Source organism: Myxine glutinosa, chromosome 13 (genome assembly GCF_964187855.1).
Source record: "Myxine glutinosa chromosome 13, kmMyxGlut1.1, whole genome shotgun sequence".
In the NCBI taxonomy this organism is placed as follows: Eukaryota; Metazoa; Chordata; class Myxini; order Myxiniformes; family Myxinidae; genus Myxine; species Myxine glutinosa.
In genome coordinates, this window is record NC_136273.1 from 2,894,817 (window position 1) to 2,902,456 (window position 7,640).

Sequence of the window (7,640 nt, forward strand, 5' to 3'; positions counted from 1 at the left end):
ATTCCCGCAGAAATAGCACGTAGCGTTTCGTCCGGGCTTTGGACCCGCAGCTGCAGCTGCCGCCATGCCGGAATCAGGGTCCTCCTCGGGAGAAGCCAGCGGTTCCGGCAGGGATGCCGTGTCGGCTTCCGTGTCGTCGGCGGTAGCCCTCTCCGGTCGGGCTTGATGAGAAATCCCCGCAGTGATGCGCGTGTGATCGTAAGCGTCAGATTGTTCACGAGCTGTAGTGTAGACATGAGCCAGTCGTAAAGCCTCCGTGAACGTCAAGTCCTCAACCTCAAGAAGCCTCTGTCTAACGGTAGAAGTCCCGATTCCTGAGACAAAAGAATCGCGTACAAGATCATCTTGTACTTGCTCGTGTGTGCCTACCTCCAGGGCACTATCAGCGACCAGACGTCGCAGCTCTTGTGCGAAGTGGTCTAGCGTCTCAGTGGGCTGTTGAGACCGCTTTGCGAGCAGATGCCGGGAATAAACCACACTTCGTTTCTTAATGTAATTTCGTTTTAGCTCTGTCACAGCTGCATTGAATGTCGTACACTGTTCGATTCCCCTGTAGACGGTATGGTGTACTTTAGTCTGAAGTACTTGTAATTTCGTTTCATCAGTGACAGCGGCGTCCTGGGCTTTGAACTGATTGTCCAGGGACTTTAGCCAATGCGTCAGCTCCGAGCCAGAATCCGCTGCTTGTGGGTCGGCGGCAAATTGCGGCACCTGGGTCATCTTGTGTCCCGCCATGTTCGCTTCTTGTCCTCGAGTGGACGGCGAGATTGATTGTCATTAAGTGTTGTAGAAATCAAACAAGTCCACAACTTTGTCCCATAGGTAGGTTTAATAACAATCAGATCTCTGGCATCATCCTGTAGAATACAATCATGCAATATATATCAGGATCTTGGCATCATATAGGAAGGATCGATAATCTATCTATAATTCCAGTAATCTCTGTGTGTATGTATGTATGTATGTATGTATGTATGTCTGTATGTCTGTGACCGCTGTTTCTCGACAACCACGGGTTCGATATACTTGAAACTTGCCAGGTATATTGCTGGGGACCCGAGGATGTGCCTTTTCAAGGTTTCATATTAATCGGACAAGTAGTTACCGAGCTATGTCCAAAAAACGATTCAACCAATCAGAGAGCAGCGAGCTATCACGTGTGCCGAACGTGCCGAACAGACTCTGCCTCGGACGGCACATTTGAGAGCGTATTCATTTATTTCACGTTGGCAAACTATGTTGCCGCTATGTTGGCGTTAAACTATGTTTTAAAACTAATTAAAACTAATTTGCGATTATTTCGCTTTCCTGCGCGTTTGTGCACGTTATGGCGATTTCTTTACCAAACTCCGCAAGCCGTTCGCTTTGGACCAAACCATTTCATGTAAATAGAGGGGGGGGATTGTCACCGTACTCGCAAGCCGTTCGCTTTGGACCAAACCATTTCATGTAAATAGAGGGGGGGGGATTGTCACCGTACTCGCAAGCCGTTCGCTTTGGACCAAACCATTTCATGTAAATAGAGGGGGGGGGATATAATTTTAGATATATATATAGTACGGGCATGCCCTAGTATTAGTTAATGCAAGCAAGCCTAGAATATCTGCGGATACGTACCATCCGAGTCTACATGTCATAGAGTAAATGTCGCAGGAGTGGCCCGGAGTCGCGGACGTCCGAGGTCTTATAGACGCCTCTCAGTGGTTTAAGTGAGCATCACACCTGGGTTCAACTTTGATACATTTTCACTACATGGCGGATTATACATTTACCATGCAAACGTTCCCCCAATCATAATGATGGTAAATATGGCGGATTATACATTTACCGTGCAAACCTTCCCCCAATCATAATGATGGTAAATATGGTGGAGTATACATTTACCATGCAAACGTTCCCCCAATCATAATGATGGTAAATATGGCGGATTATACATTTACCATGCAAACCTTCCCCCAATCATAATGATGGTAAATATGGCAGATTATACATTTTCCATGCAAACCTTCCCCCAATCATAATGATGGTAAATATGGCGGAGTATACATTTACCATGCAAACCTTCCCCCAATCATAATGATGGTAAATATGGCGGAGTATACATTTACCATGCAAACCTTCCCCCAATCATAATGATGGTAAATATGGCGGATTATACATTTACTGTGCAAACCTTCCCCCAATCATAATGATGGTAAATATGGCGGAGTATACATTTACCATGCAAACCTTCCCCCAATCATAATGATGGTAAATATGGCAGAGTATACATTTACCATGCAAACCTTCCCCCAATCATAATGATGGTAAATATGGTGGATTATACATTTACCGTGCAAACCTTCCCCCAATCATAATGATGGTAAATATGGCGGATTATACATTTACCATGCAAACCTTCCCCCAATCATAATGATGGTAAATATGGCGGATTATACATTTACCATGCAAACCTTCCCCCAATCATAATGATGGTAAATATGGCGGAGTATACATTTACCATGCAAACCTTCCCCCAATCATAATGATGGTAAATATGGCGGATTATACATTTACCATGCAAACCTTCCCCCATCATAATAATGATAAATATGGCGGATTATACACTTACCATGCAAACCTTCCCCCAATCATAATGATGGTAAATATGGTGGAGTATACATTTACCGTGCAAACGTTCCCCCAATCATAATGATGGTAAATATGGCGGATTATACATTTACCGTGCAAACCTTCCCCCAATCATAATGATGGTAAATATGGTGGATTATACATTTACCATGCAAACCTTCCCCCAATCATAATGATGGTAAATATGGCGGAGTATACATTTACCATGCAAACCTTCCCCCAATCATAATGATGGTAAATATGGCGGAGTATACATTTACCATGCAAACCTTCCCCCAATCATAATGATGGTAAATATGGCGGATTATACATTTACTGTGCAAACCTTCCCCCAATCATAATGATGGTAAATATGGCGGAGTATACATTTACCATGCAAACCTTCCCCCAATCATAATGATGGTAAATATGGCAGAGTATACATTTACCATGCAAACCTTCCCCCAATCATAATGATGGTAAATATGGTGGATTATACATTTACCGTGCAAACCTTCCCCCAATCATAATGATGGTAAATATGGCGGATTATACATTCACCATGCAAACCTTCCCCCAATCATAATGATGGTAAATATGGCGGATTATACATTTACCATGCAAACCTTCCCCCAATCATAATGATGGTAAATATGGCGGATTATACATTTACCATGCAAACCTTCCCCCATCATAATAATGATAAATATGGCGGATTATACACTTACCATGCAAACCTTCCCCCAATCATAATGATGGTAAATATGGTTGAGTATACATTTACCGTGCAAACGTTCCCCCAATCATAATGATGGTAAATATGGCGGATTATACATTTACCGTGCAAACCTTCCCCCAATCATAATGATGGTAAATATGGTGGATTATACATTTACCATGCAAACCTTCCCCCAATCATAATGATGGTAAATATGGTGGATTATACATTTACCATGCAAACCTTCCCCCAATCATAATGATGGTAAATATGGTGGATTATACATTTACCATGCAAACCTTCCCCCAATCATAATGATGGTAAATATGGTGGATTATACATTTACCGTGCAAACGTTCCCCCAATCATAATGATGGTAAATATGGCGGATTATACATTTACCGTGCAAACGTTCCCCCAATCATAATGATGGTAAATATGGCTGATTATACATTTACCGTGCAAACGTTCCCCCAATCATAATGATGGTAAATATGGCGGATTATACATTTACCGTGCAAACCTTCCCCCAATCATAATGATGGTAAATATGGCGTGTTGTAGAAATCAATCAAGTCCACAACTTTGTCCCATAGGTAGGTTTAATAACAATCAGATCTCTGGCATCATCCTGTAGAATACAATCATGCAATATATATCAGGATCTTGGCATCATATAGGAAGGATCGATAATATTAGTTAATGCAAGCAAGCCTAGAATATCTGCGTATACGTACCATCCGAGTCTACATGTCATAGAATAAATGTCGCAGGAGTGGCCCGGAGTCGCGGACGTCCGAGGTCTTGTAGACGCCTCTCAGTGGTTTAAGTGAGCATTACACCTGGGTTCAACTTTGATACATTTTCACTACATTCGCCCCGCCGTTAGAACTACACTGCCGCTAGGCAGGAATCAAGCATGCGACAGCATTAATTGATTAGTGATGTCAATCCATGTCAGTCGGTCCATCCGTAGCGGTCAGGGCGGCGAATTGCCCTGCCAGTACGGGTCCGGAAAATACCGGGTACGACATCCCCAAGCCCGGAGTCCCCTGCATCGGAGTAGCCGCTGGAGGCAGGCATCGGAGGGGGTACCACAGTGCCTTCAGGCAGGGGTGTCTCTGGTGACGGGAGGGACGGCAGATGCTCCATAGGCGGAGCATCGGGAGAGTCCATAGCCTCGTAAATCAGTTCGTCGATGTCCCCGTAAGGGTCAATGACCCCACAAGGGGCGAGATGGCGTATGGAGACAGTGGACTCACGTCCATCTGCCATCATCATGCGAGCATGCTCGGGATTAGCCTGGAGTACCTGCACCTTATCCACTAAGGAATCGTACTTGCTCGTGCGAACCGCACATTTGAGGTAGGCCGGCCCCGGCTCAGCGAGCCAACTGGGTAAAGATCGGATACTACCTGAGCTTCTTGGGTGGTGGAACAGCCTTTTGTGAGGAGTCTGGTTGGTGGCCATACATAGTAGAGCCCTGATCGAGTTCAGTGCCGCAGGTAGTGACCAAGCCCATTTATCTAGGCCCCGGCCGAGGGTCCTGAGGCTTAGCATGACGGCCCTCCATATAATCCCATTGAAGCATTCGACCTGCCCATTCACCTGTGGTCTGTACGGGGTGGTATGGCTCGAAGCGACATTATTTTGGAGCAAGAAGCTCCTCACTTCCTGGGACAGGAACACCACACCCCGATCTGTATGCACTTAGGCCGGATACCCAAACATAGAAAACAAATTCTGCAGGCACCGTATGACTGTGGCGGCCGTCATATCTGCGCATGTGAAAGCGAAAGGGAATCGCGAGTACTCATCAACGATAGTGAGCAGATAACGAGAGTTACTCGACACCGGCAGCGGCCCTTTGAAATCCATCGCCAATCTCTCCCACGGTCTAGTAGCCCTGACCAGCGTCCCCATGGGAGGGTTGTAAAAACGCGGTTTGAGTTCCGCACATACAGCGCAGTCGCGACAGACCCGGCGGACGTCCTCAACCGAGTATGGCCGATTACCACGATGCACAAAATGAGCGAAACGCGTCACCCCAGGATGACACATAGTGTCGTGCAAAGCGCGCAGACCCTCCAAAGATATGAGACCCGCACACGTATCCAGCCTCGATAAGGCGTCGGCAACCAGGTTATCCTTCCCCTGGCGATATTTGATGGTGTAGCAGAAGTCGGCGAGTTTGATACGCCAGCGAGTGATTTTCTCATTCTTAATGCGTTGAGCATGTAAGGTGTCATACATAAACGCAACGCTCTGTTGGTCCGTGGTGATTTGGAAGCATCGTCCGAGCAAGTACGGACGCCATCGCCGAATCGACTCGATGATCGCGTACGCTTCCTTTTCGACAGACGAATGCCTCCGCTCAGCGGAGGTGAGAGTCCGCGAAAAGAAAGCCACAGGGCGCCCCCCTTGGGAGAGAGTCGCCGCTATCGCATGATCTGAGGCATCGCTTTCTAAGACGAAAGATTTGCGCTCGTCGATCGTTGCCACAGCGGCGCCAGCGATGTCAGACGTAAGGCCCCGAAAGGCAGCCAAGGTGGCTGGGCTCATGGGGAACGCTTCGCAGACCACAAGTGGGCGGAGTTTCACAGATAAATTTTGCACCCACTTAGAATAATGGGCGAACAGCCCGAGAGCATGCTTCAGCGAAGCTCGATCACAGGGCGGGGCCATATCGAGCAAAGGTCGCAGGCGCTCCTTATCTGGAGCAACAGAGCCGTGGGTCACGGTGTACCCCAGAAGATCTATCGTGCGCATGGAGTAACGACACTTAGCCTCATTCATGGTTTGGCGATACCTCTGCGCGATCTCGAGGAAGCGCTTCAGATTCGCATCATTATGCCCCTGGTCATGCCCGCAAACCGTAAGATTGTCCAGATATACAAAGACATCGGTCAAGTTCTCCTTAGCGATGAGGTCGTCCATAGCCCTCTGAAAACAGACATCCCCGTTCGTCACCCCAAAAGGTAGTCGGGTGAACTGGTATAACCTTTGACCCGATTCAAAGGCGGTATAGATGCGGTCGGCCCCAGAGATGGGGATCTGATGATACGCACTATGCAGATCGAGAGTGCTATAGACTGAGTACTGGGCAACCTGTCGAACCAGGGCGTCCATCCCCGTAAGGGGGTAGGCGTCCAGCTGTGTAAATCGATTAATCGTCTGCGAATAGTCGATTACCATGCGCTTGCGATGCGCTTCACTTCGCACCACTAAGACCTGGGCCCGCCACGGCGACCGGCTAGGTTCTATGATACCTTCCTTTAAGAGCTGGGCTGTTTCTTCCGCAATGAATTGCGCATCAGCTCGTGAGTAACGCCGCAATTTTACCACTACCGGTGTGCAGTCCATGGTCATATTGGGGAACAGCAACAGGGGCTCAATCTCCATCCCTGCGAGTGCACACACAGCAAGTGTATCAGTACCACCAAATTCCATTTCCAAACGTCCATGTCGCTTAAGAAAATCATGTCCCAACAAGATATCAGCACATAATGCAGGTAAGACCATGAGATGTACATCTGGAAATATTCGTCCCTTTATCACAAGCTTCAATCGACATTCCACTTTTGTGCTGAGCCTAAGCCCTATGGAGGCCATAAAGATCTGACGGCATGTCCCGAGGATCGGCCATCCATGTTTCTGCACCAGTCGATGATCGACATAACTATCTGTGGACCCCGTATCGATTAAAGCCCGTGCAAATATTCCCTCGATCATAAGTGGGATAATGGCCTAAGCCAGGCCAGGCAGTCCTGCAGGTATCGAGCCATCCGAGCGAGACGTTCGCGCCTCGCGTGTAGATGCAACGCCAGCTACAGTTCTCCATTCGTTCGAGCAGCCTCCGGAGGGCGCTCATGTCAAGTGCGTAGATTGAAAGCCATCTGCAGTTTTCCGTGCCAAAGCAGGAGCCTGTAGTTCGTACGAGCAGCCTGCGGATGGCGCTAGAGTCACGCGCGGAGTCTCAAAGCCATCATGAGACGTTCGGATACCGGCCAAGGACGGTCGCTCCGCGTTCAGTCGTGTTTGCGCCATTTGTTTTGGCGGCCCGATGTATTCCACCAAGGTCGAGCGTGCAGCCAGGGGCCCACGAGGAGGTGCGCCACTCATCAAAGTCGGGTGAGGCACCCCGCTCTGTGCTCGGCCCTTTGGCCCGGCGATAAGCACATTCATTGTCGCGCGAGTTCGTTTGCCCCACGCAGCTTTTCGGCAAACTTTTGCAAAGTGCCTTTTTGTCGAACACAAATGACATATCGCTTCCCGAGCCGGGCACGCCGACCTGGGATGTTGTAGATTCCCG